This window comes from Lissotriton vulgaris, chromosome 11, assembly GCF_964263255.1.
Source record: "Lissotriton vulgaris chromosome 11, aLisVul1.2, whole genome shotgun sequence".
NCBI classification, from domain to species: domain Eukaryota; kingdom Metazoa; phylum Chordata; class Amphibia; order Caudata; family Salamandridae; genus Lissotriton; species Lissotriton vulgaris.
Window position 1 is genome coordinate 930765650 of NC_141699.1, and position 10064 is coordinate 930775713.

The window sequence follows — 10064 nt, forward strand, 5'->3', positions numbered from 1 at the left end:
CTGTGGTGGCACATATCAGTGTAGTAGAACACCTTGCTTTGGTCACAATCCCCACAATGGTGATGTCACATATCATACACATTGGTTTGTGCAACCAACGCATCATAAAATAATGTACCTTGGAAGTCAGAGACAAAACCTCCATTGGGTTTGCAAAGTAACTTTCTCGTGGGTCTGTACAGGCCACCCCCAATACAAAGTTCCTACAGGAATCCCCAATGTACACGTTGTACATCAGAACTGCAGCACATATACACTGAAGTCATGACTCAGAAATGACCTAGTGAAGAAGACGTTGTGTAGACACCTGTAACACAACAACACAGATGCTATTACCCTACATACAGAATTTGAACAAAACACAAATTGAAACTTCCCGGCTGCACATTGGTCACTACAGGAATGTCACACATGTGCCACAATCAATCACCCTATTCATCCCATATCAGTTGTCGCAGGCCACACATTGTCGAAAACACTGGACACCTGACATCAACATTCTTATCTGAACCCCACTGTTACAATGTCTGCATCCATACTCTTTACCACATACCTGCTATTGTGAGAAGTAGTTTTGTATAATTTGCTGTCCAACATCTTCTCCTACATCTTCCTCACTGTCATCGTCATCACTAAGCATTTTGTGTGCTTCACCCGGTGGGTTCCCTTGCCCTGCTCCATCATCATCATCAATGAGAGGTACATTGCATCTTAGGGCAATGTTGTGTAGGATACAGCAGGCCACTGTGATCTGCTATACCTTCCCGAGTGAGTAGAGGAGTGCCCCACCACTCTTATTCAGGCATCAGCACCTGGCTTTCAGGGCCCCAAAAGTCTGCTCCACTGGCCAACATGTCCTGCCATGGGCCTCTTGGTAGCAGACTTCCCCGGGTGTGGTGGGATTCCTCAGTGGTGTCAATAGCTATGGCATGCTTGGATACGCTGAATCACCTTCAGGTGACAATGATAGTAATGCACACTGTGTCAACAGGGTAATTTAACACAGTACAAGAAATTTCACAATGAAGAGGAAACATACATTACACCTACTCAGTAGCCAGGCCCTCTCTGGTCTGAATCGTGACATCAGCTGTGGAATGCTGCTGTTGATAGTATGAAGTCATCAAGTGTAGATCCTGGGAACTTGGCACAGACGTGAGTGATATGCAAATCTGCAAAACAAACCACTTGCACATTGATGGAATGCTAGTGTTTCCTGTTCCTATGCACCTGCTCCCGATCATGTGGTGAAACCAAGCCGAGATGTGTGCCATCTATGGATCCGATTTGTTGGGGATGTGACCAAGTGCAAAGAATTCTCCCTTCACAAATGCCAAATCGCCATGGTGTGGAAACTGTATATATGTCCCAATGTGCTTCAATAGAGCTTGAAGGACTTCTGTAAGCACCATGTAAAACTTGGGTTGTGGCATCCCACCTGATGTGGTAATCGTGAATTCAAATGTGGCAAAGAATTGTAACGTCGCCAACACGTTGACAAGTGGTGTGATATTGTGAGGATTATCGTTCTTCTGAAATGTCGGCTTCTGGTGCACTGTAAGATCCAAAATAGTTTGTTAATCTAAACAGTACTTTTGGACCACAAGTCGAACCTGCCTGGTGAGAAGATCAGGACAAGGTCTATAAACTGGAAGCAAACGTCTCCTCCTCCTCAGATACCAAGGAGAGATTCATAAGCCACATGTGCAAATGAGGCATGAAAAGGATGTACACATGTGTCACATGGATGCTGATTTTAAAAAAAAACACAAATAAAACAACATTAATTAAAACAACATATGCGTCATACCATTCACCCAATTTGGCTACTAGTCACTTGGCTACTTCACATATGTTCCACAGAGACAAGTCATACCCTGTCACCATATCAATCAAAACGTCTGCTGGACGAATGACTCATTGAAATGACTTAAATGTATGCAACATTTCCTAACTTGTAGGTGCGTGGTCACAAGGTATAGCATTGGTCCAGGTAGTCAATTTGCCAGAAGAACTCACTGATTAAAATAAGACAACTAAAGGTTTGAGAATGACAGGCCTGAAAAAGATGGTGCATGCCCTACATAGGGAGATTGTCTCAGGGAGGCCCCTAACATCAGCTTCAGAGAACGCAAGTGCGATACAAACTCGCACGGCAGTCTCGCCCATAGGCTAACATTGGGGAATGTGACCACGGCAAGCCAATCAATGTGCGCGTATAACTGCATGAACTTGTATGTTGCGCACAGGTATGCTTAGTTGTTAAAACATTCACTATTGCTTGCATAGACTGCAGCCATACACAACTCATCTACATCAGCTGCTGTGTATCTCTGCTGTGAACAACAATGCCAGGCCAGACCGGTGTGAGGGACCCTGCCTTCCCTACATAGGAACTTAGAATTGTAGTGGATGAGATGCTTCGCCTGCATGTCAAACTTTATGGCTCTTCAAAGACGCAGGTGAGATTTCATGGATGTTTGATTCTCAATAATCTTGAAGACTAAACATGTTGGGGAATTTTAAGAATCATGTAGTGTGCTAGGATCAACACATATCCACATGTCATATCTTGCCATCTCTGACAAGGTGAGGAATGTGATGGATGAGGATTGAATGTGCTGCTTCGAATAACTTCAGACTACAATGTGTCTGACTCCAAAGAAATTCCAACTCAGGACCATGCATGATCTTCAGGATTTATTTGTCACAGTGCACAAAGTTGTCACACATGAGGCTAACTAGTGGCCAATCATCCAGTTAATCAAAATTGTCTAGTGTCTATGTCAAAAGAGAACTCTATGTGTCTGTGCATGCACCTAACCAACATCCTTTGATATCATTATTCACAACAGTTTCTCAGGGACAGGTCTAAATACTGCCTTCACATGTATGAGCTATTGTCATAAGAAGTTGGGGCAGACCACGCATTTTCTTTCTCTGCTTTATCAATGCAGCTCAACACCCATTCCAAGAAACATCACTGGAAAGCCATTGCCTGGAAAGTGCGGTCCTTGGGAGTCAATCCCCATTGCAGCATTCATTGTAGGAAAAGGTGGGAGGACCTTAGGAGTTTTCACTACATCACCCAGTTCCAGCTTGGACGGTCCTTTTCATGTTGTAGGGGTGCTTGTGGCACCACGAATCCCATGATGGACCGCATCCTGGCAGTGGCCTATCTGGAGCTACATGGGCTGTTGAGAGCTAAACAGCACAAAGGAGGGGGTGTGTAATGTACTTCAAAGACAACATACTATATGACACAAAAGTGATATTACAGGTGATGTCATTCACAAGCAGCATGAGTGAGGATGCTTAACAAAGGGTTTGACTGCTTGGGTAATGAGACTACTAAATATATGTCTGTCCGCATGGCCGCAAGTGTCTCTGAGCATTTTCATGTTTGTATCTTCACCTTATTTTTTAATTCATAATCATTGAATTTGAGGGCAGTGTGGAAAGCACAAGGGTGTACAATGTAGATTAACATGGCAGGCCACATCCAATCTCAGTGTGTACTCAACAATAAAAGATTAATATACACAAAGGAAGACACTGTATTGAATAACATTCTAATGATGATGATGTTGAGCAGGAAATAAACATGGTCAGGGGTATGATAGTACATCCTCAAATGTAACATACCATGCTGGTCATATGCCATTACCCATGTATAAGACATGAGAACAACAATACATGTAAACAGTATTGACACAACACCTGAAATCCTCTGATGAACATTGTGTCCATGTTGCATCAATTATGTGTACACATGTCAAGAACTACACAAGCTTAATACCGGGGTATCAGTTGATCTGTGTCATGAGGTGTCCGTTAGCACAATATTGTGCATTACTACACAATTCTCAGCATTGCAGAAAATCCCAGTTTACAAATAAACCTACAACATTACACATGGTGCACTAGATACATGATCCTCAAGTGTAGCATCATTTGTAGGTTTCGTGGCTTAATGACTCGCTGGTGCAAGTGTATGATTAGGGAATATTGTAGTTGACATTTAGAACATAGTAAACAGGTATGCTAGAAAAGTGATTGAAATTACAAAATATATATCATTTTAACTTCAAATGATGGAGCTCACCTTAAAAATATGAAGTACGAACGTATTTGACAAATGACTTAGCAAGACATGATGACATTTTTAGATTTTGCTGACATTACCATCAAATATTGAATAAGCTATGTCCACAAGTCTGTTCATAAATGAGACAAAAGAATACAAATCTAACTTTGTCATGTTGGCATGTAATGCTGCATATCATGAACATATGTTCTACTCATACTCTTGGGATCTGAAAATATCACAGACATGTGAGGCTATATGACGTTTTAAAATGCTTGCAGTCTTGTGCAGTGTATATTTATTTTATTCATTTGTAGAGCGCCTGGTTACGCCAACCGGCATGTCCCCGCGCTAAATGGACTAGATATTAGGATAATGGTAGAGGTGGCTCCCAGAAGCTTTCATGGGGGAGCTGCTACTGCCTTTGTTTCTATCACAACACAGAAGAGAAGAGCAGTGTTTTCACTTTTTTTCTAAATGTGGTTTCACACTGTTCCATTCTTAAAGTTTCAGGAAGTTTGTTCCACGCTTTTGCCGTAAGGTATCTGAAGGACCTTGCCCCCATTCTAGAGGTCCGTATTCTTGGAATTTTTACCAGCGCCCTTCCTTCTGATTGCAGATTGCGGCCAGGGATGTAGTATGTTATTAGAGGGTGCAGGTATTGTGGTCCTTTTTTTGCAAGAATCTTAAGGCAGTAACACAGTGACTTAAATTGCACTCTTTTTTCTATCGGCAACCAGTGTAAGTCCTTTAAAGCTTTCCTTACAGATGCTCTTTTGGGAAGACTCAGTACTAGCCGAGCTGCCGCATTTTGTACTAACTGTAGCTTGGCTAGCCCCTTTTTTGGTGCTCCCAGGTATAGTACGCTCCCATGGTCTAATTAGGAGGTTACCAAAGCGTGCCCTATGGTTTTCCTCGTGGCGGATGGGAGTAGGTCCAGTATTTTCCTTAGAGTTTTTAGGGTGCCAAAGCATTTGCCCACTACCTTCCGTATCTGGGCATCAAAAGACAATTTGGTGTCTAGCCAGGCTCCCAAATTTTTTACCTCTGCCTTTGGTGTGGGTACAGGACCTAATATTTCTGGCCACCACGCAGAGGACCATATGTTTGGGGTTTTGACCACTATCATCACCTCAGTTTTATTTCCGTTCAACTTCAAATAGTGGTTGCACATTCATTTTGCCACGTGCTCCAAGCATCTCGAGAAGTTGAGCGCTTCCTGTTTGTTGTTTCCCGAGAGTGTTACAATCAGCTGGGTATCATCAGCATATGATACGATGTGTACCTGATGTTTTTCCACCAATTCAGCTGAGGGTCCTACATATAGGTTGAAGAGCTTGGGGCTCAGTATTGATTCCTGCGGGACTCCTTGGGATAGTGCCACACTTTTCGATGTTTGTGATTGCTTCAGTACTTCGAAACTTCGAGATGATATAAAAGGATGTTAGCCACTGTAACGCATAGCCTTCTACACCGCATTCTAGTCTGTGCAGAAGCAGCTTATATGAAACGGTGTCGAAGGCCGCACTTAGGTCCAAAAGGATTATTGCAGTTGTCTGTCCCACGTCCACCCATTGTCTCATTGTGTCTGTGGCCAATAATAGAGCTGACTCTGTGGAGTGGGCAGCTCTAAAGCCAGATTGAGATGGGTGCAATAAGTTATTGTCTTGTATATGGGCTACTAGCTGTTTGTTTACTAGTTTCTCCGCAATTTTTACGGCATATGGTGGCAGTGAGATAGGTCGCAAGTTATCTAAAATTGCTAGATCTATAGATGTTTTCTTTTTCTATGGACATACTTTTGCCTGTTTCCATTTGTTAGGGACTTCCCCCTTCTGAAAGGATGTGGTAATTAGTTCAAAGATGTACGGTATGATAAGATCTGCTCCCATCAGTAGTTTGTCTGGGCGTGCCGGCTCAAGTGGGGATCCTGATTTAATTCCTTTGGCAATTATTTTAAGTTCGTTAAGTTCTATCATTTTGAATTCATTGAGTCTTTCTCCTAGAAACTCCTTTGTAGGTCCTATACTACTCCCCTGTCTTGATTCTATTGGGAAACAGCTGTATATTTTAGCCACCTTGCCTTCGAAGTATTCAGAAATTTTGTTGCAATTTTCCACTTAGGGTGTTTCTTCCTTCTTATGATTTTCATAGATTTTTAGAGATTTTAGTATAGAGAACATTTCTTTTGAGGAGCTGCTCACGTTTTCTATCTTTGCGGGGCATAAATTGCACCTAGTTTCCTTAATTAAAGCATGGTACTTTTTCAGTTCTTTTTTAAAGACGGCTTTGATTATATTGCAAAAGTTGTCGCGCCACTTTCTCTCTAGCTTTTTACACTCCTTCTTTGCTTTAGCAAGGGTTTCATTGCACCAAGTTGCTGATGCCTTCTGTCTTTTTGGATTCTTAGTACTCCAGGGTGCTGTCTCATTGATAGCGTCTGTTATCCATTCCTCAAACTGAGCATTTGCCCTGTTTACATTTGTTTCTAAGACAGGTTTATTTTTCTCCAATGCTTGTGAATAGGTGCTAGGATTACAATTTAGAACCACATGTGTGTCATAATCTCTTCCCAATACCTAGTTAACTTGTTATATCAGCAACCACCCAGGCAAGCATAGGAGAATGGGCTCAGGATCCTGTGATGCAGCTTGTATAATATGGTCTAATTTGGATTCAGACACTGTTGGACCCAGTGCCCAGGAGGGCACGGGGGGGGGGGTATCATGGAAGACACAGACGCTACTACATCTGTTGAGTTGAACTCCAGTGGCTGCTCCGTGGTGAGGCGGCTACTATGCACCCTGATGTCGATCCACCTTTGTCCAACACTTCCCATTCCATCTCCGCCCACCCTGCTGCTCCACAACCTTTTCCTAAGTAAGCTCCTTTAAGAGAGGATCCGTCACCACACCTCCAGGCACCTCTTCCCCTGTGCCCCCAGATGTCATTGGTGAGGAGGCCATTGACCTCCTAAAACATATCTCTGTTGGGCAAAGTACACTTATGAATGCCGCCCAGGGTCTGGGTAGCCAACGTGCTAAGATTGTTGCTTTCCTAGGTGACATTCATAGCGGTATGTGTGCCTTACCAGGATCTTTTTATGCTATGGCTTCCTCAACAACAGCAGCATTTACCCCACTCCAGGCTTCCCACCAACATCATTCACCTTCCACATTCCCAGTCCACATACCCCTTCCTGTACCTGCCCATACTCAAATTACACACATCCATGCATGCACCAAGACAGAAAAAGGCAGCCTACAACAGCCATCCCCACCTCCGTCACCCATCTCACCACACCTCCATAAAGCCAGCCATCCCCACCCACAGTCAGCTAACCCACCACACCTCCACATAGCTAGCCATCCCTACCCACAGTCACCCAATGCCTCACACCTCCACACAGCCAGCCATCCCAACCCACGGTCACCCAACCCAGCCCACCATACCTCCACACACAACACATGACAACACTACAGTTCAGTCCACTCCCTCTACCTCCCAACTTGATCCCAACTTTCTTGTATTTTAACCCTCTGCTCGAGCCCAGTTCCTCAAGTGTTTTGGACTTTGCCCTGTAGTAAACCTCCCATCCATTCAACAACCCAACTCTGCTTTTACCATCCCCATTCCGCATGTCACCATGCCCAGACCCACCCGTAGCAAAGTTGGCCCCAAAAAGAGGAGGAGGAGGAGGAAGGCTAGAGCTCGAAAAAGGAAACAACCTTGAAGGGCTATGTCCAACACCGCCTCCAACACCTCAGCCCCCCTCTTCTGCAGAGTAGTATGTCCCTTCCATGTGTGTTCCCTGAGGTGTCTGGGTTGGTCATATGTTGCCCCTCCCAAGATGGAGTAGCATATTGCATTTTATTGTGGGCAATGGTGCAGGCACAGATGCAAAATATACATGTGTTAAGCCAAGTTGATATGACCTCATGCATTTTTCATAGTACATAGGTGTTTATTCCTTTTATTAAAGCTACATTTGTATATGTACGCTTAATTCCTGCCATCCTCTTAATATCAAATTATTTTCTTTGGTGAAATTGTTTGTAATTTATCTATGCACATGTGATGATATCACATATTGATCCTTGGGCACTAATCTGAGCAAAACTTGATGGAGTTGTGATTAACAGATATAAGGAAAATCTACATGGGCATGTAAAGTTTGCTAGGTATGGTACATAAAATATTCAGACAACTACGTACTGTGAAAATAAGATGTATGTCTGTGATGCATTGTTGGAGATGTGAGATGCCATCAACAAACATTACATGACACTTTTTGGAATGTTTGGGGGCCTGATGGTCACAGGTTACACGAGTGATGCTGTACATAGATGTATGATGTAACTTTGCCAGACCTAACATCCATATCTACGTAGTCAGTTCTTGATATGTTTGCAAACATGTGAGCGCATCTACACTTATTTTTGTTTGCATGTCAGAAGACGCAGCACAGATGTGTCCCATCTCTGTCCAGTATGACAACACTACATGAGCACTTAGCGCATGGAGTCCATATTGAGGGCACACAGTGAAATCTTCACTCACTGCCATTGAGAGTACCTAAGCTTCAGTGACCTACAAGACTAAGTACTTTGGTAAACCATATGTGTCCTGGTATATTCCAATGCACATATACATGATGATAAATTCGGGTTATGAAACTGAGGAAGTCTACTACTGTTTATACACTGATGTCTGCATTTAAGAGGAAACCATTTCATATGTCCTAAGATGGCTGCAAGGCCATGTACTGACATCATTGCCACAGGAACAATCTGTCCATTTTGGCAGTAACACAATAGCAGATTCAAGATGCTCAAGTACTATGAAATTGGTGAAGAATGTCACCATTCCAGTGGATGTCTTTTCTATTCGAACTCCTCCAAATTACACTTCGGCGTGTTCCATGTTGGTGAGCTGCAGATTCATAGAAGGACACACCTTTAACGCATAAGTAGCTTAGCAGGGAAATAACTGCCATAAACAAGCCATAAACAAGGTGATACCAATTGTTGTGGAGTTGATGTTCACATAGGAGGAAATAGAGGGGAGATCAGTCTGTGGCTGAACATTTTTAAATGTAAATTCGGGAGCATAAGTGTTCATTTTTATACAATGCCTGTCGTGAATCAGTTTGTATAGTTGCTTTGCTACACACTCTGGTGACGACCATTGGGAGGGCGCATGTGTTGGCTACCAACCCTTCTTATTTCCCCTCCCCAAAGTCAAGTTGGATTGTCTGAGTGTCCAAATGTGTTTCCCTTTGGCTCATATACTACCCTCCTTCCACTTTAGGTCCTGTTTTTGCCACTCCTGACCCCACTTTACCCTAATTTAAATTTAATGAGGTGCCTGGAATGCCCACATGATGCCCCTACTTGGAGAAATTGCCCCGCCAGGGTGTTATGGCAAGTGGTACAGTACTACACAGTGATGTATCCCATCAGCATTGTACTTGCCTTTGTCATTCAATTGATTTCTGCTCAGTTTATTAAGAGGTTTTTCCATTGGATACCACCTTGGTGGATTCATTGCTCATGATGATGAATGATGCAATGCTTTCATTCATTTCATACTACTACAGTGTTGTAGTTTGTTGCTGGGAATAGGTTGTCCTTTCTCAGTGGTGAATAGGATCTGAACGTTGCAGCTGTTAGGGAGATGTTATGGAAGTGGGGCCATGTACATGCACTCAATGCTTTTCCTCTACACCTACTGGTAGCAATGTGGCATTGTGTATGTTATCATTTGGTAAGTATTATACATTGTCTGTTATTTTCCAAATGTGACTGTCCTTCTCCCAGTGATGTTGTTGTGATATGTGTGATGTGTGTTTATACACATGCAGTGTTTATGCTTGCCATAGTTTTGTTTGTTCTCCTTATTTTGTGTCCATTTGATGTGAGTATAAATCTGCTACTATCTGTGATTCTGGGAGATGTGATTATTAGCATTAGGTGCC